This window comes from Tiliqua scincoides, chromosome 3 (genome assembly GCF_035046505.1).
Source record: "Tiliqua scincoides isolate rTilSci1 chromosome 3, rTilSci1.hap2, whole genome shotgun sequence".
NCBI lineage: Eukaryota > Metazoa > Chordata > Lepidosauria > Squamata > Scincidae > Tiliqua > Tiliqua scincoides.
The window spans coordinates 17,664,559-17,687,920 of record NC_089823.1 but is presented as its reverse complement, the minus strand read 5'-3'; the positions used below and the strand labels follow the sequence as shown (position 1 = coordinate 17,687,920).

Sequence of the window (23,362 nt, the reverse complement as noted above, 5' to 3'; positions counted from 1 at the left end):
GAAAAAAAAGTAGTACGTATAAGAATGCATGCAGTCAGTTACTGTAGTGTTTCACTCTACAATCTTAGCACAATCTTTACTGATTCACAGCCCAATCCTAGGCATGTCTACTCAGAAGTAAGTCCCATTGGAGTCAATGGGGCTTACTCCCAGGAAAGTGTGGATAGGATTGGGCTGCCATTTCCAGGATATAGTTTAAGCCAAAACTCATCATAGTTTCGCCCTGACTGAGAATATGTTTTCAGTTTCAGTATTTTGCTCTGGAACATGTGGAACAATAATAAAGAAATAGCCCACCCTCTTTTTTTTAATGAAGGCATTTGTGTATGTAGTGCATGCAAATACTGTCAAACAATATGGTCTGATTTGGGATTTTAGTGCAGAATGGAAGAGACCTTGGAAACAAGAGGCATGGTTAATTGCGCCCACTTCTGTGGGTGGGAGGGACAGTTGTGTAAAGGACCAAGAATGGTTGGTTAGTCATTTCTTGATACTCATAATACAGTTGCATGAAGGCACATGCCAAATAGGAAAGCAACACATTTGTTCTTGTAAAAGCCATGCATAAACTATCACCACTTTGAAAAAAAAAATACCCCATTGATTAGTCAGAGCCATATTTACTCTCGGAAATACTCACTGTCCACCCCAAAGGTCATCAGGCACAGTTTTGGGAAATGTGTCATTGTCTTTGCTGTATAGGTGAAAACTTCTTTCATAAAGAATCCCAGGCACAAATGTCACATTTATTTTTCTTCCACCCAGTAGTGGGGAAAGCCCTAGGGATGAGTAGTGGATAAGTGGTAAGAACCAAGAAACCATGAGTACGTAAATCTCATGAGAGGAAAAGGCACTCACAGCCCAATCCTATCCACACTTTCCTGGGAGTAAGACCCATTGATTCTAGTAGGACTTACTTCTCGGTAGACATGCATATGATTGGGCTGTCAGTCTCATTTTTAGCTTAGAAAATTATTTGCAAACAATATGGTGCAGTTTTTAAAAAGTTTTTTTTCCCAAAAAATTAGATATAGGAAGTTAACATCTGCCCTCATTGAGCCAGAACCAAGCTCTCACTAGGCTCAGGGTTCCACAAGAATGACTGACAGCTTGCTAGAAACAACCATGAACATAAGAACAGCCCCACTGGATCAGGCCATAGGCCCATCTAGGCCAGCTTCCTGTATCTCACAGCGGCCCACCAAATGCCCCAGGGAGCACACCAGATAACAAGAGACCTGCATCCTGGTGCCCTCCCTTGCATCTGGCATTCTGACATAGCCTATTTCTAAAATCAGGAGGTTGCACATACACATCATGGCTTGTAACCCATAATGGATTTTTCCTCCAGAAACTTGTCCAATCCCCTTTTAAAGGCATCCAGGCCAGATGCTGTCACCACATAATGTGGCAAGGAGTTCCACAGACCGACCACACGCTGAGTAAAGAAATATTTTCTTTTGTCTGTCCTAACTCTCCAAACTCTTCCTGGTAACTGCCTAATTCTAATGCAATATGAGAACACATTCTTCTAAGGGCGCAATCCTAACCAGCACTTATGCCGGCATAGGAGCCCCAGGAGAGTCGCAAACATGCCGTAAAGCATGTTTGCAGCTCCATGTGAGGAAGCTGCGTCAGCGCATCTAGATCATCTAGCTGCGCCAGCGCATCAAGCCACCCCGCTCTCCTCGGACTTGTGCCACCTCCAGAGGTGGCATAGGTCCAAGGAGACCCATTGGGGCGAGCAGCCCTTACCCAAGTGTAAGGGGAAGAGCTTCCCTTGCCTCTGGCTGAGCTGCTGCAGCCAACGAACCTGCGTTGGATGCAGCGTAAGCCTCCTGGCTTGCCTGCTCCAGTGCAGGTTTGGATTGTGCCCTAAATTATCCAAGGCTTGCAAGGAACCAGAGGGGTAAAGATTTCATGCTGAGTGGAACAGATTCCTTTTGTAAATGCTATGGCATTCACAGAAGACAGTGCCAGGTTTTTGTTGGTCTTGGGGAAAATCTAGCACTGTCCCCCCTTGGCTACCCTGCCTGCCTCTTGATGGGTGCTCCACTGCCACCAGTACTGAGGGTTCAGGGGTCAGCCTGACCAGGTGGGCCCTCGAAAGGACATGGAATCTCAGCCAGTACCTAATCTAGTCAATCCCCAATGCTATCCCAGACATACTAGGGTAGAGTAGTGAGTCCCTTACCTTGTGCTAGCATTTACTAGTAGTTGGAAACAGTGAAAATCCCCCACTACTTTTGGGTACCCTCAACATGCCGTACAAAGTGGCTGAACGATCCTTCACTGAACAGAAGCAGTAAGAGACATCTTCACTCCTAAGTGCTGGTAAATTCTTGTGAAAGTGTGATAATGACTCCACTTTTGCCCTGGCTCCTCTGGGGGCAGGATGGTTCACTAACTTTGTGCTGGTCTTCACAGACATTCAGAAATAGAGGTCTGTTGCTTCAGAGTGATTGCAAATTCTGGCATGAAATAAAAAGCTGGGAGGGGGCATGGACAACAGAGTAAACATGCATAAGATTGTTCAATAATAAAATGCAAGCCTATCCATGTATACTCAGAGGTAAATGCTACTGTGTTCAATGAGACTTACTCCTAGATAAGTATATAGAACAGTGCTGTCCAGACTCTGGCCGGCAGGCTGGATCCAGTACCCTGCCCAATCCGTCCCCCACATGAACGTCACTAACTGTTCTGCAGGGGAGCCTCCTGTTCATGCTGCAGATTACCCCCGACCTTCATGCTTGCCAGCCACTTCTGGGGTCTTTCGCCCCAACTGGCTTTGTGCCCAGATTTCCAGGTATGTGCAGCTGGCTGGTGCAAAGGTCAGGAGCAATCTGTGACATGAATGGGAGCCCCCCAGGCAGAACTGTAAGCTCCATCTGTGCCATTCCAACTTTACCAGTGTGCAGCGATCTCCACTCTGGAGACTGCTGATATAGAGCAGTGGTTCCCAAACTGTGGGTCGGGACCCAGTGGTGGGTCGCAACCTGATTTTTGGTGGGTCCATAGCAGCTGAGCAGCGCCTCCAATGAAAACACAAATGATAGAAGGATCAGATAACTAATTGCCTCAAGTCCTGAGGCCTTTCAAAAACCAGAATTGCCCTGCAAAGAGCTTCTACAGTTTGCAGGCATGTATAAATACAGAGAGATAAATGCTGGAGCATCTTTTCCACTGGTTATTATTATGTGTAAATAAGTAAAAATATCTTTTTCTAGATTATTTTTAAGTCTTGTAAAACTTGGTGGGTCCCGAAAGAGTGTCATTTTAAAATGTGGATCCCAGTGCTAAAAAGTTTGGAAACCACTGATGTAGAGGGTAGCAGCCTTGATTAATATTGCAGTTATATCTTGATAGTGAAAATTCAGGGTTCACTTTATCTGACATTCTTAATGATCTACCCAAGGAAATAAATGGACTGAAGGTCACCAATTAGTTTCGTTTCACAAATAATTACTCTGAGCTGTTAAGAAAATGAAACTAACATGAGATAATAAGTTTCAGATAGAGAAAAGAAATTCTGCTGAAGTCCCACTAGACAATCTTTAATTTCTTTTTTCCTTCTGGCTTTGTCTTTTGTTTACCAGAATGAAAGAGAAAGTGGTTCCATGTTAGCATTCAGTCTGTGTATGGCTAATTAATACCATCCCACACTGGCAGCATTTCATTTCTCCAAAATTTTTGGCTGAACCTTCTAATTCAAGCAAACTTTATGCAGGGACTTATACAGGAGTTTATTTATTAGCAGACGTATATAGAGCCTTTCCCTAATAAAACCTGGTGCCCAAGGTGGTTTACAACACAAAACACATACGCAGTAGCAGTACGCAGTAACCATAAAATAGAAAGCTAAAAAACAGCAGCCATAAAATGTAAAAACAGAAAAATCAGATGATTAAAAACTCTAGCATCCCCTCCCAATATCCCTGCCTTTTAAAATTTCTCCCCCCCCCGTACCCACCACCAAAAGCCATTTGTAATAAAGAAAGTTTTCTACGCTCATCAGAAAATGTCTAGGGAGGGGGCTCATTTGAGAGGGAATTCCACATTTTGGGGGCCACCTCTGAGAAGGCCCTTCAACATCGCCAACTAAAAAGTGGTCATCTTTCTTTGTATACACAATTACAGTACATACAAGTGCAGCCATCTCTTGTTCTCAACATGGTCGTATATCTACATACATGATTGGGCAGGATGAGGAAAAACACAAGAGTCAACTTGCACCTACCTGACCCCAGTGACTAATGCTTTTGTAGCTATTATACACACTTACAGCTGCTTAACAACCCAATCCTATCCACACTCTCCTGGAAGTAAGCCCCATTGACTCTAATGGGACTTACTTCTGAGTAGACATGCGTAGGATTGGGCTGTAAGCCATTTCTGCCCAATGCTGCATATATGCAACAGGGACCAAATGTGTATACCTGTGGGCTGGGCAAAAATGTTAACCAGTTTAACTATCAGAGCTTCCCCACAAGATTCCTGCAAATTATATGATGGTTAATGCTAAGTAATTGCTTGGTCCCTTTCAGAATGACCACGACCAGGGCTCCTTAAGCACACAGAATGACTTTTGAACCAGTTTCCATCTGTAGCAGGAAGACAACTTTAGCCTCACTGCTGATACTGGATGGCCCATGCCAGCTAGATCTGGTTGGAGTTCATGATGCCAATTTCACTGTGTTGTTTTATGGAGACTCATAAACACTATACTGAGTCCCCACCCATCTGGAACTGAACAGTTTCCAAGGAACTTCTTTTAGGGCAGAGAACTCTTGGGATTTTCCGTAGGATTGGTTGATTTCACAATAAATATTCTCATTTGTTGTGTCCACACCTCCCAAAGCTGACCTTCTCGTGTGGGAAGTTACCATTTCTGAGTGATAGTTTTTCTAAATAGCATTGTCATAACTATTGTGATTCCTCTGTGAAATCCAATGGCACATGTGTCCTGGGCCATGAACCTACTGGGTACATTTTTGGTGGCATCATTAATTACTAGCGACAAAATAGTGTTGTGTAGTGTTTAGTACTGGACTAGGTTGAAATTCCCTTTAGTGTAAAACTCTGGAGAACCCGCGGCCAGTTACTGTCTCTCAGCCTAACCTACCTTACAAGATTGTTGTGAGGAGAAAACAGAGTGGAGAACTCTGTAAGCTACCCCAAAATTTCTTTGAAGAACGATGAGGTATGTAAGCAATAATTAATAAATAACTCCTTCCCCACTTTCTAGTAGGATTTAATAATTTCTTTTTTAAGGTTTGAAAATACATTTCTTTGGGAAGCTGTGCACTCTCAGTTTGGAAGAGTGAGGCACAGCAAGTAGGAGCAAGTGAGGGGGCTCTTGACACAAGGCAAAGAAGAGAGGAATTGCTCTATCACAAAGCTTTAGAAAAAACAGGGAGTACCCAAAGTGTAGTAAAATCTTTATTTGGGGGGACAACCCAAATCCAATACAGGCGTGCGCCACTTAACAACCATTCACTTAACAACAAACCACATATATGACAGTGGTCAAAGCACAATAAAGATGCTCTTACTAAGGCAATCGCATCTCCCAAGGCAATCTATCTCCAGTAGCCTGTGCGGTCAGCTAGTGTCTGGCAAGGAGTGTCGATTTACATAACAAGGGCAATAGACTGGATGGAATGTTCACTTAATGACCTAATCGCATAACAATCATCATTAAGTGGCACACACCTGTATATTTTCTGTTGTTTGTGATGTGTTTTGAGCAAGCTCTTCTTCAGAGATGAAAGCAGAGTTGTTCTATCAAGATCTGAGAGAAGGAAAAAGAGATACAACTTAAGTCACAAGACTTGCATCAGGCACCAATAGACTGTGTCAGGCAATTGAGAACATACTTTATTGAAGTGTTTTGTCAATAGAAATAAAACATTTTTCAATACTTTGGGATCCCCCTTTTCCCATGGCCTTAATGCTTCCCCCTTTTGTTGTTTTCATGCCAAAAATCCCCAAGGCAGCATTTTGCTCCCCAAGCAAAACAGTCTTTTGGGGGGGGGGCATTCCACCATTTCAGGGGAAGGGGCAATTTGGGGTGTGAAATCAGTGCAGAGGGAAAGTACTAATGTCCCCCTCACTGTGCACTACACTTCTGAATTATTAAAAACACCAGAACTATTATGCAATCAATCCGTTGTCTAACAATAGGTTCATTGTCAAATGTAGTTGGGCCTTCCAAATAAAAGAGCAGTGAACCAGATTCACTCTGGGAAGCAACGCCTCATCTTACTGCCAGTACCAGGTAAGCAGGGGCAGAGGTCTCTCCTGAGCCACTATCCCCCAATAGCATGCCCTGGCCACTCCCCCAATTAGTTCTCCTGGTGCCCTGCACAATGGAGATGGGGGCCAACAGGCACACTGAGCATGCCCATTCAACCCTGCATCTTTCCCTATTGGTGCCAGATGTTCGGAAAGCTAACCAGCCAAGGCTGACCTTGGGAGCTGTGGGGAAAGACAGCGCAATGTGCAGGAGTGTATCCAGAACTCAGTTTTGATAAGACAGTAACATTATTAGATTGGATTCAAGCCCTGTCTTGCACAGGCTTTGAAAAGTTGCCGCGATCCCCCAAATGAGGTTATAACAAACTTTTGGGGTCGCGACCAACAGGTTGAAGAACACTGAGGAACGCATGGCACTATTGTGCAAAGGCCAAACTGCAGCCAACGTGTCTTATCCGCTTGTATGGACAAAGTGTCTTCATTATAAAATAAGCTGACATGATTAAGAAAGAGAGTGTTGTCAGCAGACGAAGTCTAAGGACAGAGTGTTCATAGCTACATGGGACTTCCAGTTTTTCTTTACAAATGACACAGCAGTGGCAAAGTTCATGACATAGAGCAGTGTTTCCCAAACTGTGGGTTGGGACCCACTAGGTGGGTTGCAGGCCAGTTTTGGGTTGTGGGTGGATCCCCATTCATTTCAATAGTTTATTTTTAATACATTAGGCTTGATGCTACTATGGTATGTATCTGTGCTGCAGCAGGTCACCCCAGATCCCAGAGGACTGGGGCAACACCCTGGTTGAGTTCATCCAACCAGAGGAAGTTAAAACAGGGGTGTCAAACCCATTTCATACAGCAGGCCGAACAGCAATCATGTCTGCTGAGGGCTAGAAGTGGTGTAATTAAGCAGGAAGGAAGTTTGTCATTAAGCAGGTCATGACCAGAAATGAGCACTTTTTTCTCATTTAGGAACTCCTGTAAATGACAGAAGAGAAAATATGCAAATTCATGATAATATTTTCAAGGTATGGGAAAGCCCAATTATCATGTGGACTGCCCTTTCAGCAGCGACACCTCAGCACAGCTCAGCATTTGAAAGCAGCTGGTGGTGGTGCTGGGAGAGCCCAAGGGCCAGATATCATCTGTGGACCACATCCAGTCCATGGGCTTTATGATTGACTCCCTTGAATTAAAAACAAACAGGGTTTTATTAAATATAAGGGAGAATTGGAAAATGCAAGGGGGAAAGAATCAAACAAGAAGATTTGAAAAATGGCTTGGATGTGCCCTTATGTGGATCTTAGGCTGCAATCCTAACCACACTTTCCTGAGAGTAAGCCCCATTGAACAAAATAGGACTTACTTCTGAGTAGACCTGGTTAGGATTGTGCCCTTAGTCAAAATATAAGCAGGCAATCACAGTCAAACTGAAGAGCAAACTAATTCACTATAGAAGCAACACAGATTGACTTTTCCCTAATTGTACTTAGTCTAAGGTCAGCTTGAGGAGTCCATCACACCTGTCTGGTCCCCAGAAATGGATGACAATATGACAACACACAGAGGCACTCTCTCAGGGAGCCAAGCCAGAACACAAGCAAACAACTTTAGGCTTGTCGTTAAAAAAACATAGGACCGATGATGTCACTGGTCTGTCTGATTGGATCGTTTACCGCCACTTGGCTCACATTATCTCTGGAACCTTTCACCATTCGCATCAGCAGGATGGACGCATCACCAAGGTGTCTGAAGCATGTCAGCCCCATAATAATAATAATAATAAATAATAATACAGGTATTTATATACCGCCTTTCTTGGTCTTTATTCAAGACTTTATTCAAGGCGGTTTACATAGGCAGGCAATTTAAATCCCCGTAGGGATTTTGACAATTGAAAGAAGGTTCTATCTTTCAAGAACCACAACATTCAGATGTTTCTTTCTGATCTGGTTTCACATTCTGGCCTCCATCCTCCCACGCTCAGAGCAGATGGAATAACTCGGCTCAGCTTGTCAGCTGCTTCAAGGTCGCACGGTGCTAGTGGCCTCGAACTGGCGACCTTGTGGATATTATCTTCAGGCAAATGGAGGCTCTACTCTCTCTACCAGACCTCCTGCTCTAGACCAGGGGTGCCCAAACCCCGGCCCTAGGGCCATTTGCAGCCCTCGAGGTCTCTCAATGCGGCCCTCAGGGAGCCCCCAGACTCCAATGAGCCTCTGGCCCTCTGGAGATTTGTTGGAGCCCGCACTGGCCCCATGTATCTGCTCTCAGCGTGAGGGCGACTGTTTGACCTCTCGCATGAGCTGTGGGCTGAGGGCTTCCTCCACTGCTTGCTGTTTCACTCTGTGATGTAGTTCTGGCAGCAAAGGAAAGGCCAGTCTTGCTTTGTGCAAGGCCTTTTACAGGCCTTGAGCTATTTCAAGAACTTCAATCATTCATATAAGTTCATCTTTAATATAGTCATTTATGTAAACTTATGTTAATTTATTCAAAAATTTAAATGTAAATTAAAAATTTTTCCCTGGCCCCCGACACAGTGTCAGAGAGATGATGTGGCCCTCCTGCCAAAAACTTTGGACACCCCTGCTCTAGACCATGGGGCTTGCTTCCAAGCTGACAACTGTTACTACCAAGCAAGGGCTGAAGCAGTGCACAGATGGAAGAGATAAACAGGTGTGGTAAAAAAAGGATTGGGCCCTCTTGCGCACCCAATCCATATAGGGTTTTTTTTGCTGTCTCTGGCCTTGCTTACTGACAGTAAGCAGTCCAGAGGACATTGTCCCATTAGGAATACAAGCCAATCTTAGTAGAACTGCCACCACCCTGTATTAACCAGTGCCCCAGTCCAGCGAAACTGGAACCCTCTGGGCCAGCTCTAGCCCTTGCAGGCGCTGGGCTCCCTCTTACTTTTGGACCCAGCTCTCAAGACTCTAGACTGCAATGTAGGTTTCTTAGTAGCTTGACCAAGTGGCAAGGCTGGATTCTGACCCCTGTTCCCAGTTGCACAGTAACTCAGGCTTGTAACAGATATTTTAATTTATTACAGAGAATAAGGTTACACAGACTAAGGGTTTAAGGCTGCAATTTGCAAGAGGACATCTGGAAGTGCTTCAGCTTTAAAATAACGATAGCCTCCTAAACTGAACTATTTAACTATCTCTCACCTGGGTCAGTTGACCACAGAAGAACAGTTAGACTCCCAGGCTACCTGTAAGGTCAAGGGCCCATGATGGACAATAGAGCTGAAACATGAGTAGCAGGCAGGGCTGCCGAGGGGAACTCACCACACCTCTTTGGATTAGCTTTTTATCCCTTTATGATAAAGGGTTTCCTGGGGCAATACCCCTGCCTGTTCTCCAGGTTTTATTCTATTATTCTTGAACAGGCCTGGACATTGTTACTCCTTGTCCCAATATTGTTCAACTGATCAGTTAACCAAGTACTGTTCCAACTGGTCTAGAATCTCCAGTCCTAAAGAAGCTTGAGTCACAGGACACTATACAGCAAACCAACTTTTGCAAAGTTGTTTTCAACATTAGAACACGGTGGGGGAACGAGGCAAGGAAGGGGACCAGGACGCAGGTCTCTTGTTATCTGGTGCACTCCCTGGAGCATTTGGTGGGCTGCTGTGAGATACAGGAAACTGGACTAGATGGGCCTATGGCCTGATCCAGTGGGGCTGTTCTTATGTTCTTAAGTCAGCCCAGCACTGCCAAAAATGGCTGCTGTTTTAGCACCACCGTGTGGTATGCATAAGGAACTGCAAAAGGGAATTGTTGATGCATTGATTGGAGTGGATCTGTTTGTCATGGATTGAAATAGGATTAAGCTCTCAATGTTCAGGAAGAAAATGATTCTTACAATTAGAAAGCAAGTACTGTATTTAATAATAATAATAATAATAATAATAATAATAATAATAATAATAATAATAATAATAATAATAATAATAATAAAACTTTATTTAACTATTTAAAAAGGAATTTGTTAGTGAGCGGAAAGGAAAGATGCTAGCACCAAACTGGCCCATTAAGTGCAGTCCTTTGGCTATGGGTTTTCTCCAAGAATAGGAGCAGCACAAGTAGAGAATAAATTAATTACATCCATATTTCTAAAATAGATGCTTATAGAAAAAAATACTACATGTTATTATGAGTTTAGGCTAAACCAGGGGCGCCCAAACCCCGGCCCGGGGGCCACTTGCGGCCCTCAGGGGCTTCCAATCCAGCCCTTGGGGAGCCCCCAGTCTCCAATGAGCCTCTTGCCCTCCAGAGACTAGCTGGAGCCCATGCTGGCCCAATGCAACTGCTCCCAGCATGAGGATGACTGTTCGACCTCTCACCTGAGCTGGGGGACGAGGGCTCCCTCCACTACTTGCTGTTTCACATCTGTGATGCAGCAGTGGCAGCAAAGGAAAGACTAGCCTTGCTTTGTACAAGGCCTTTTATAAGCCTTGAGCTACTGCAAGACCTTCATTCATTCATATAAATTCCAACTCCAATATATTCATTTATGTAAATTTATTCAAATTTGAAACGTAAATTAATTCATTTTTTCCCCTGGCCCCTGACACCGTGTCAGAGAGATGATGTGGCCCTCCTGCCAAAATGTTTGGACACCCCTAGGCTAAACAATAGATACATGCGTATTCTACTTCATGCATTTTTCCCCCCACTATATTTCCATTCCACTTTTCTGTCGAGCTGTTCAGGATCAGTGGCTTAGCTAGAGGGGGTGCAAAGCACCAAGTTTTGCAGGGAACCTCACTATGTAAGTGGCCCCTCTCCCCTTTGGAGCAATTCCAGATGGGGGGAGCAAAATGGAGGCATATGCCTGGAGTGGCTCCAAAGGGGAAGGGAAGCAAGGTGACCAGATGTCCTCTTTTTCCAGGACATGTCCTCTTTTTTAGCCTCATACCCTGGAAAAGAACTTATATGTCCTCCTTTTCTTGAGCTGGCAGTACAGAGCCTTCTTGTAATTAATAAATTACATGTAATATAGTTTCTACTTTGATAGTAAGTAATATGGTGTTTAAATTAACCACATGAAACCAATGTACAAGTGTTTTTAGCTTTTATATTGTCATGTCCTTCATTTTTCTTGGATGTCCTATATTTTGGGGTGCCTTGTCCTCTTTTGCGGTTAGAACATCTGGTCCTCCTGAGGGGGTGGGGCCGCTTGCACGTCTCCCTGCAAAACGCAGTGCTTTACAACCCATAAGAACATAAGAACAGCCCCACTGGATCAGGCCATAGGCCCATCTAGTCCAGCTTCCTGTATCTCACAGCGGCCCACCAAATGCCCCAGGGAGCACACCAGATAACAAGAGACCTGCATCCTGGTGCCCTCCCTTGCATCTGGCATTCTGACATAGCCCATTTCTAAAATCAGGAGGTTGCGCATACACATCATGGCTTGTACCCCATAATGGATTTTTCCTCCAGAAACTTGTCCAATCCCCTTTTAAAGGTGTCTAGGCTAGATGCCAGCACCACATCCTGTGGCAAGGAGTTCCACAGACCGACCACACGCTACACCCCTCTGGCTACGCCTCTGCTTTCGATACAGAAGTCTCCAAATCAAAGTAATGCAATTGTTTAAATGAGGGCAATTCTGAAAGAGAGGTTGACAATGGGAGTGCTCTAGTTTCATGTCTACATGGTCAGTATTCTCCTGCTCATAAAAATTATTCCAAATACATCAGAAATATCCATCAAGGAAGATACCCTCCCCCTCTTTTCTGATCCAAGGAACAAGAGCAGGTGGAGGCAGTGAGCACCCCCAATAAATTGGCTGGCTGAGGCAGCTGCCTCACTCCAAGACACCAATGAACCAACCCTGAATTGCAAACCCCTCTTCCCCTTGAAATCCCCCCCCCCCCCGCTACTTTTCTCTCAGTTGGGATTCCTTGGTTTGTCACTTTGTGGGAAAAGTGACTGGGCAAGGAAGTGCAGGGGGAAAGCAGAAGAGGAGGAGGGTTAAGGCCCCTTTCTCCAGCTCTTACTTCTCCCCTACAAATCACCCCTTCTCCCTGCTACTTTACGGTTGTTCAGCAGAGTCAGGGCCCAATCCTATCCAGTTTTCCAGTGCTGGTACAGCCATGCCAATGGGGCATGCACTCCTTCCTGTGGGAGGGAGGCAGTCATGGAGGCCTCCTCAAGGTAAGGGAATGTTTGTTCTGTTATCTCGGGGCTGCATAGTGGTTGCACCAGTGCTGGAAAGTCAGATAGGATTGGGCCCTCTGCCAGCAGAATAGTATTTTGGTTCACAGAGCACTGATGGAGAGACAGGACTAAGGGGTTCTTTTTAAAGCAAGGCAATGCTCTAATTCATGTACTGTTTGAGCATTCCAGGAATAGGGACTTACCCCCTTCCCAAGGGCAACTTCCTACCAGACAAAGTGTGTGTGGGGATTATGGAGCCAAGAATGACTCTAGGATATCCCTACATTGTTACCATTGGATGTGGTTCTCCAGGGACTGAGGAACAGTGAAGCGTACTCCTATTTTTACAGCAGTACAGCATAAGCACTGCAGAAGTACCCAGTTATTATTGATTTATATTCATGGAAGGGCAGTATTCGTGAGGCTGTCCTGACCAACACAACTGGGGATTCTAAAAGGACACCAGCTGTTCTCCTGCTATGTAGATGACTTTACCCATAATGATGGGACCTAGGAAACACAGCATCACTCTCTAACAAGGCAAACAGGTTATCCACCTGGGCAGTGACTAAAGCATCCAGGACAACCCTGTAATTTATATGTCAAGAAGCATGTTCTTTGTCAGTATCGATGATGGCTGCATCTGGATCGGATGGTCATCACTAGTAACTCGTTAACCAGGGGCTTCTCTGTCTCACCTCTTCTAGTTGTGATCTGAATCTTATACCTTATAATTGTGCTATTCTATTGGTTCTGGATTTTACCAGATATGGGGCCCTATCCTATCCAACTTTCCAGCACTGATGCAACCACAGTGCAGCCCCGAGGTAAGGAAACAAATGTTCACATACCTTGAGGAGGCCTCTGTTACTACCTCTTTGCATCTGTCTTCACGGCAGAAGACCTCGGGCAAACACCGCTGCCCAAACGGCCCCTCCTGACCGAGGAGTGAAGTCAGATAGAGGTTGAAAAAGAAGATGTTTCAGACCTCATTGATAAATTAAAGATCAATAAGTCACAGGCCCGGATGGCATCCACCCTAGAGTTATTAAAAAATTAAAGAATGAAGTCAAGATCTCTTGACTAAAATATGCAACTTGTCCCTCAAAACGGCCACGGTGCCAGAAGATTGGAGGATAGCAAATGTCATACCAATCTTTAAAAAGGGAAAGAGGGGGGACCCGGGAAACTATAGGCCAATCAGCCTAACATCTATACCAGGTAAGATGGTGGAATGCCTCATCAAAGATAGAATCTCAAAACGCATAGACGAACAGATTCTCCCTTGCTGAGGGAGAATCAGCATGGCTTCTGTAAGGGTAAGTCTTGCCTCACAAACCTTATAGAATTCTTTGAAAAGGTCAACAGGCATGTGGATGCAGGAGAACCCATAGACATTATATATGTGGACTTTCAGAAGGCGTTCAACACGGTCCCTCACCAAAGGCTACTGAAAAAACTCCACAGTCAGGGAATTAGAGGGCAGGTCCTCTCCTGAATTGAGACCTGGTTGAAGACCAGGAAACAGAGAGTGGGTGTCAATGGGCAATTTTCACAATGGAGAGAGGTGAAAAGCGGTGTGCCCCAAGGATCTGTCCTGGGACTGGTGCTCTTCAACCTCTTCATAAATGACCTGGAGACAGGGGTGAGCAGTGAGGTGGCTAGGTTTGCATATGACACCAAACTTTTCTGAGTGGTGAAGACCAGACGTGATTGTGAGGAGCTCCAGAAGGATCTCTCCAAACTGGCAGAATGGGCAGCAAAATGGCAGATGCGTTTCAATGTCAGTAAGTGTAAAGTCATGCACATTGGGGCAAAAAATCAAAACTGTACATATAGGCTGATGGGTTGTGAGCTGTCTGTGACAGATCAGGAGAGAGATCTTGGGGTGGTGGTGGACAGGTCGATGAAAGTGTCAACCCAGTGTGCGGCGGCAGTAAAGAAGGCCAATTCTATGCTTGGGATCATTAGAAAAGGCATTGAGAACAAAATGACTAATATTATAATGCCATTGTACAAATTGATGGTAAGGCCACATCTGGAGTATTGTATCCAGTTCTGGTTGCCACATCTCAAAAAGGATATAGTGGAAATGGAAAAGGTGCAAAAGAGAGTGACTAAGATGATTACGGGGCTGGGGCACCTTCCTTATGAGGAAAGGCTACGGCGTTTGGGCCTCTTCAGCCTAGAAAAGAGACGCCTGAGGGGGACACGATTGAGACATACAAAATTATGCATGGGAAGGATAAAGTGGATAGAGTGATGCTCTACAGCTTCTACAGGAAGCTGGACTAGATGGGCCTATGGTCTGATCCAGTGGGGCTGTTCTTATCTGACCTCCCCACTAAAGGATGCAGTGCATGCCCATTGGCACAGCTACACCGGCACTGGAAAATTGGATTGGATTGGGTTGTTGTGTATTCTGTGAGTTCAGTTGAGACTGGGACGGAGAGTGTAACGATATTTTAAACACAGAAATTACACCTGACTTGTTGTTTTACTCTTTCCCAGTGTAGAAAATATTCTATTGGTACAAACTGACTGTTCATAATTCTCAAGAGATAATTCTGAATGCACAATGAAAACCCAGGTCCTGGTTCATACAGTCAGTTTCAGGTGTTAAGTTATGGGTAAATGGAAGTGGTTTGATATTTCCTGGGTGTATTACTAGGTAATCAGAGTTGGAAGGGGCCTAATAGGACATCATCCACCTGCCAGGAGCAGGAAATCCACCTAGAGCAGGGGTGGGCAAACATTTTGACAGGAGGGCCACTGCATCTCTCTGACACTGTGCCAGGAGCTGGGAAAAAAGAATCAAGTTACATTTCAAATTTGAATAAGTTTACCTAAATTAATAAATTAGAGATGGAACTGGTATGAAAGAATGAATTTTACCGAGCTTATTTATAACACACTTGAGAACTATGGCATGTAGAACCACATGAGAACTAAGAACTGTTTGCCACACACCTCTTGCACAGTGAAAACATACAGACCAATCCAGAAACATATGGAGACATTAGAGGCAGTGGGGCGGGGTGGGGGGTTTAAATAACACCAAGGGAAAAGCAGAAGACACATGGGGACTATAAAAGGCCTTGCTCTAACTCAACCTGCAGCTCATGTGTGGTGGTTGCGACCAGCAGCCAACGCAGGCTTCAATAGTCTCTAACAGGCCAAAGTCTCATTGGAGACTGGGGTCTCCCTGTGGGCCAGATTGGGGGTCCCCGGGGCGCACAAATGGCCCACATGCCAGGGTTTACCCACCCCTGCCCTAGAGCATCTCCAACAGGAGCTTGTTTGACCTCTGCTTGAAGATCTCCAGTGAGGAAGAGTCCACCACCTCCCTCAGGAATCCACTGCCAAACTTCCCCTGCTGTCAGGAATTTTTTTCCTGATGTCCAAAATCAGAATCTTTTCTCTTGCAGTTCATGCCAATTGGTTCTAGTTCTCCTTTCAGAGGCAGTTGAGAACAAAGTTGTCCCCTCTTCCATATGACAGTTATACTCTTCAGGTATTTGAAGAGCGCTATCATATCCCCCTAGTAATACACTACTCCATGCGTAGTAACCTACTCTCTCTCTCTACAAAGCTTTGGAAATCAATGTCCACCATGGAGCAGTAGTATGGCTGGATGAGGAAATCCATTGAAAAGCCTGCCCTGTCTCTTTACCTTATGTCCAGAAAAGTAAAAATCTTGCACTGCATGTATGCAACCCACATTTCCTGACCTAATTTGATTATGCAAACAATTAAATTAGGTAAGCTTTAAGGTGCCACAGAACAGTGTAAAGATGTACATAAGATTACTGGTAAATTCTGCAAGCATCAGTCATTTCCTGGCTGCTGCTGAAATTCCCTATCCCCTAAAGTCAGGAAATGAGAAATGGAAATTCCCACACCCCTCCTGTTCAAATGCAAGCAGCTATTAGGAGATGAATACATAAAGACTTCCCATTTTAGAGCTCTTTTTTTCTTGTAGTGTCTTGGACTACAGACAAGATACATACCACATTTTTGCTTTCTATTTCTCATGGAACTATCTTCATTTGATCCCCCACAAACCCCACGCAAGTGAAGTCTTAGATATGTTCTCCCAAATGAAGTGTGCCCTTTGTCAGTACAGATGACTGCTCCTGGTTGTTACTTCTGTAGTAGTCAAGTCTTGGTTTGTGCATATACCCTCTTTCAGCAATCTAGCTAGTGAGGGAGTAGCCTAAGCCTTGGGGGGGGGGGAGAGAGACACATGAAGCTTCTTAATATATGTAGGAAAGATGAATAAATGTACCTCCTCCTTCACATTGTCCTCTGAAAAGGAAGTGCTTCCTTAAATCAGCTACTGTGGGTTAATTCTCTCACAAAGCACACACTTTTTCCTAAGGTGAAGCCCTTTCCCAAGGCAGGCTACTTCAAACACATTATTTTTTTGCATTTATCTCGTCGCACCTTCCTGACTGCGTACCCGATGGTTTCCCACGTAAACAGAGCTGCTGCTGTCTGATTCATTCAGCAATTTCGCAACCCAGTGTGTTGTGTGACCTTCTCGCTTCCATCCCTCCCTTGGGAACCAGCTGATTAAAGAGGATAGTGACTGATTGCGCTCCTACCCAGCTGTCTCCCAGGAAGGAGAAAGACAATGTAGAAGAGGCTGAGGACAATGTTGTCATTGTTGAAGCTTGCCCAACTGTGGCAGTGGCTTCTTAGAGCATAAATGGTGGCAGTTTCTGCAATATTCTCGATCATGGTGTGAATTATCTGAGAGATGAAAGGCTCGACTGAGAGCTGCTACATCAGCAAGAGAGGAGGAGGCCTGGCCACCACAGTGCCAACACCGCAACCTGTGGCATTCTGACCTATCAAGATTGTCACACAGGAACAGCAACAGAGGGTTGAGATGCTCTGCATCAGCCACAGCTGCTGTCACCATGAGTTAAGCTGACTGGGTCAACAGTGCGAATGCTGGGGATGACTCTGCTCTGCTCTCTGCCCCAATGCTTTTCTTACAGCTCCTGTCAGCAGAGCTTGACTGAGGAGAAAAATACCTCGGGGGACAAACTGTGGGGAGGAAGCCACTGGTGGGGAAATTGGTTTACAACTCCTGTCTGCGCGCACCTTTGCCATTAAAACTGGACCCCCATTACTGTCTTTCTTTACGACTGGGGCAGGTGGGGCAGTGGAGCACATGGAGAGCTAGTTTAGCTCTCATGAAATTATATTTAGTCTTTCATCATGCAATTGTACCTGGGGCAGGTGCCACAGCTGTGCAAGAGGAAGAGATCAACCACTGAAGCCTTTGCCATCTCCATGCTAGAAGAGCTTCCCTTGTTGCTCTCCTCCATGCGGTGCTGCTGAAGGCCCAGCACCTCTCTGCACTGAAACAGACTGCCATGCTATGAACGGGGGCAGACTTCTCTGAGTGATCACTGTGATGGCAGGAAGCAGGGATGGGGAAGATTTCAGTGGCTATTCTGCAACTAGGAAAAAGATGCATTTCTCCCCTAGTCACTTGAAGACCACATGTCTGAGTGGCAGCAGTAGGATTCAGAGACAATCCAAGAAGAAGACTTCAGGGTCCTGGTAGAACATGGAAGTAAGCCACCTCTGGGTTCAGAAAAATGCTGCTTTGCAAGTTAGAGGCGTGAAGAGCCCCACTTTCATTTGACACTCAGGACCAGGGACTATGATAGATGTAGACTGAAATAGGAATATACCATGCTTCCATGCATGAAGGGGCTAAACAGCTGCAGCTTCCAGGCCCCCTTGTTCCTATCAGGCATGCTACTGGGTAGAAAGGCATGTGCAGAGAGGAGGGTCGTTTAATTCTTACACCAACCCAAGGAAGTAGAAGTTGCCCACACCCATTCAGTTAATCTCATAACTGAGCAGGGATTTGGACACAGATCTCCCTGATCAAATTCCAGTGCCGTTTGCAGGTCTTATACTTAGCTCTAGCCCCCTCCCCACTTTACCTCAAATAATAAACTGCTCTGTTGTTCATAACAGAGCCCTCAAGATATTCTGCAGTGATGGCTCAGCTTTCCAGAAGGGATTTATACATGACAGTAGGGTTGTCAGTCCATCAGATAATGTTTGTGAGTAATTACTGGCCTTTTAACTGATTAATGAGTAAATTAATTAAAATGCACTTGCATTCCATTATAAGTGTTTCCTTGAGAAAGGGAAGGTAGCTTACAAACTTGATAAATCTTTAATTCCTAGTTTCATATTTCCCTCCACCCTCTCCCGAAATCCCAACTGCATAGCAGACCAGAACAGAAAGTCTTTAAAAAGAAGGCACTATACCCTGACCCTCAGCTCTGCCAGTTAAAACTGGCCTCCACTGATTTAAAACAAACAAACAACCTGACAGTTGCTTAAAGTTAACCTACTGATTTAGGCCTGGGGGCCTCCCCTGGCTGGCACCTCTCCCTGAGGCTGAATATAAGCAACAAGCAAAATTATAGGAAACTGCTATTAGGAATATACTACCAAGTTTAGGTGCTGAAAGGTGGCAGGTGCATTGGTTATAGCATGAAAATAGGTAAAGGGTAGGATCCTCAAGTTCTCCTCAAAGCAGACCTATGATTTCTAAATAGAATTGTACCCCACTGTTTTCACAAATGCAGGCTGTGCGTTAGCGAGTGGATGAAAAAGTGATGCAACCAGGAAGGATGGAGGTACAGCAGGAAGAACAGCCGATTTATCATTCATCTTCACCCGCCCTCCCTTGAGTTGCTTTTCAAGCTACCCACACCTGCTCTAGGCTTTGGACTGGTAAGCGATTACTTCCTTCTTGTGAGATTCTGTCTTGCCTCGTGTATGACTCCTTGGAAGGAGGAAGCTGGTCAGAGACTGTCCATTTTTATTTGAATCTTAAACAAGAACACCTTATCCAGAACTCCACATGTTCACACCAGGAAGGAATCTGAAATGAGACAGCAGCAACATATACTAGTGAACAGGCAGATTCATCTGAAGCAGCCTTATGATGGGGTTAGAACCTTGGACCATGTAGCGTACAATAAGCCCTCAGTTTAATGAACTAATAAGTGGGGAAGAGGTGTCTGTTATGCTGAAATCCATGAAAACCAGACTTCCCCCACTTGTCCCTTAAGCCTCTACCTTAGAAAACACCCTCAGTGTTTCCACTCTGCTCCAATACCTACCAGGGTGCTCTAGGACTGGAGGAACATCTCCATTCCTAGAGTGCCCTGATGCAGAGAGGGGCAGCAGAGTTGTGAGGATAAAGGAGGTTGAAGGCCACCCTGAGCTGACCGGATGAATGTTTGGCTAGAAATGCAAACAATCCCTTCAGTTTTAATTAGAAAAAAGTGTGCTTTGTGTGTCAAATATTTGGGAAGTGCTAACCTAAGTAAATCTAATGAGCGAGGGAAAAGAACCGATGGGGGAAAGTCAGTGAAGTGACAGACTGCCTGAGGAGATCACCACTGCTATAATCTGGGCCAGAGGCATGCCCAGGCCTGAAGTTGCACCTTTAGCAGTTTGTTCACGGTACACTGGGTTCACTAAAGTACACCGGAAGGGAAGGGCCGTCTCCCAAAAGCTCTGCAGAAGCTGCCCATCACCACTGTCAGCTGTGCAACTTGGAAAAGTAAACAGAGCAACAAAAACAGAGCTCAGTGGGCGGCTTGGAGGTTTCATGTGCCTTCAAAATTGCTTTGGGCAAAGGCCCGTCTGGTGGAATGAAAGCAGGCCAAGCTTGTCTTAAACACACAGGCCCAAGCAAACCCTTGAAGGAGTTTTTTTCTGAACATACTGGAGTACATAGAATACATAAGTACATCTGTGCTTCCTGATGTAGAGTTAAATATCATACACACAGATTCATCAGAACCAGTACCTGCCAACTAAGCAAGGATTGGGGTCTTGTATTGACCCCAAGCATCAATATGACAGGGGTGAATCCACAACATCTGCTTTCGTGGTACTGTGGAAACAAGGCTCATTGCTCCAAACTCCATTCTTATTAAAAAAAAAAATATTTATATCCCTCTTGCTCTTCAACCAAAAGTTCATAAATTGGTTTATATATGATTAAGTAAATAAATCAATGCTTCCTTGTCCCAAAAAGGCTCAGTCTAAAAAAGATACATGAAGGATCACCAGGAAACAAAACAGCCTTTGGAAAAGACACTGTGCAGGAATGAGGAGGGACAATCACTCTGTCCCGGGAATCACTAACTGCCCTGGGAATCTGGGCAATTACTCTCCTAGCTAGGCAAAAGACAGCTGCCACTGAAGAGGTGCTTCTTAAGCCAGTTAACAAGCTGGGGTGTCAAACTTCAACAGCTAGACACATATGCAGAAAGTTCCGAAAGGCAGGTATTGGACTACTGATTTTTCCTGACATTTTCTGTGATGTTTGGAAACTTGGGTTCTTGGTATAGTGTTATTACTTGTTACTTTACCTGGGGGCTGCATTATACCTGCATCGGTGCTGGGAAGTTGGAAAGGACTGGGCCCTTTGTAAGATTCTGTTGGGCACAGACTTTGGATGCCCCAAATTGGAGGATGGATTTTGGATGAAGTCACATTTAGCAGCACGGAGAATAGAGCACTGCTCAAGAATGTTCTAGCTCAACCCCTCCTCTCCTTCTCCTCGTTAATCTTTTCAAATTCAAGGAACAGTGGAAGTGGATGGGCACATGGGGAACAGCATCCATCACTCATGAATGGCCTACCCCAAGCCAGCCCCAGGAGCTAACATGAGAGTTGGGTCCACGATAAGAGAGTCACACATTTCACTCATGCAGAATCTTCAACAAGTTCTGTAGCAGCAGTGTATCATTTCTACTCAATGTGACCTCTGTTACAATACCACACTGGCCAACTGTCCATATAACACAGTATGCATTAGAAATCCTTCTCTTTGTACTCTTCCATCTTGATGTATCCCATTTTGGTCTTGCCATGAGCCTACCTTTGCTAACCTCTCTACTACATGGTCTACTCTCCAGCTGACCCCAACTATATACCCATTCACCAAGTGTCCAAGTCGCTGCTATGCGTCCCTTCCTTTTTGCCTCATCTGGAAGGAAAATATCCTGCTATGCGTGTTTGACTAGTAGTCTCTTCCTTTTGAGAGGACTTACAAGACCCAGCCCTCTCCTGGGTTTGTGTTTTCTGGGTGGTAGGAAGATGTACCTCGCAAAACTCTAAGACACTTTAGCACAGCCATCACCAAACTTGCGACCGCTGTCTGTCAAAAATTGGTCCCCATTCAGACTGGAGCTTACTGTTCCATGTCCTCACTGCATGTATTCTGAGTAGATCTGAGCACTGGGATGCTCTGGGCAGTCGCATCTGTTGTCTGGCATCCCAGAAGACTGTGCAAAAGGATATCTGGGCAGAAGCAACTGCCCAGTGGATTCCAGTGCCCAGATCTACTTAGAATACATGCAGCACAGAGGTAGAATGGTAAGCTTCATTCATGGAGCTGAGGGCTTTCCCCAAACCCCAGATCCAGCCCTAGTTTTGGAAAGCCCTGCTTTAGTAGGACACGCCAGGCCTAGGACACCAACAGAAGCCATTTCCCATGCCATTTGGCCATCCCAAGTTGGAGAACAGCTAAACAGAGGTCACCCTAAAAGGAAATCATTTTCAACAAAAATCTCACCCAACATAAGCCTGGAAGCCCTCTTAATACGGCAAGGCTGTTGAGTTGAAAGGCCACACACGCTTGTTATGCTGATACTTAACACCGCTCTTCATTTCTGCCAAGATTCAACGTCCAAGCTGTGAGTTTTATAACTGTTGCTGTGTACCAGGAGATGCAACTCAGGCTGCATGTTCCATTTTGTCTGAACAAGGATTCTTGGCGGCCTCATCTCAGGTGCAACATTGAGCTTTTGGGGTGAGGCGGCACTAATGTCAGTTGCCCCAGGGGCAGAAGCTACAAATTTAGGGAGGAAATGGGACTACTGTATAGAAGAGGTTCCCATAAGCATAAGCATTTGGGTCCATGACAGTCGATTTTGCATATGAGGGATACACACTCAGCCTACGAGCAAGCTGCATGGACATTTGTACAGTTCGTCTGGCCTGTGGGTGCCAGACACCTAAAGCAACACAATTACTGGAGAAAACAGTCACCTGGGAGTCTCCTGAGAAACCCATCCATTTCACAGAACTTGAGGTATGTGCACCTTGTTAATGACATAGATTATGTTAGGAGCTGATTGATCTCTGCCTTCCATAGAAAGGATAACCATCTCCTTTCTGGAAAGCTGTATGGAAGAGAACTCTATGATGCACCTCATAGGACTTAGTGTATGATCTCTGCTTGTGGGAAACATATTGTATTTCTACTCCAGTGGTATCCAAACTACAACCTGCTTCTTGCCAGGAATAGCTGCCTAGGTGCAGTGGTGGCGAAGGCTTTCCATTCTGTACCACAGCCTCCTTTCTTTGTACCCACTCTTCACACGGGGCAGCCACTTCTGCTGCCTGTTGCCCCAGACGGCTCCGTGCCCCAATTTTCCTTGGGGAAACGGCTGCCTGGCCAGAGACTGTGCGAACAGGCACGAAGGAGGCTGCGGCATGGAACGCAAAGCCTTTGCCACTGCCACACCCATATGGATATTCCTGGCATGCCGGTTCCGGTCTGCAGGCTGCGGTTTGGCGGCTCCAGTTCTACACTCAAATGAGTGTAGAACAACTGCTTTTGGAAAAAACAGTAGCCAGCCCTGTCCATCTAAACACACACGTGTGGATAACACAGCAATTAGGTTATCTGGGCACCTTTCAAAGTCCCCCACAGCAGGGAGACTGAATGGTATTTCTCACTTCTTTTCCAGACTCCACTGTGTGTTTACCAAGACATTTCAAATGGGGGTGAAGCCAACTCACTAAGGATTTGGGAGCAGCACTTTTTCATCTGTTTGTTCTTTCTCCAAGTTAATAAACTGTCACTCTGA

At 45.2% G+C, this 23,362-nt stretch overlaps 1 long non-coding RNA gene across 2 annotated transcripts in view; it reads left to right on the top strand.

Moving 5' to 3' along the window:
- Positions 1 to 23,362, top strand: part of LOC136646087 (uncharacterized) — a 30,083-nt gene extending 6,721 nt beyond the window's left edge. For both annotated transcript variants that reach the window (XR_010794196.1, XR_010794197.1), the window contains exons 2-3: positions 19,052 to 19,199; positions 23,243 to 23,362. This is a non-coding gene — a long non-coding RNA (uncharacterized lncRNA). The remainder of the gene's footprint in view (positions 1 to 19,051; positions 19,200 to 23,242) is intronic.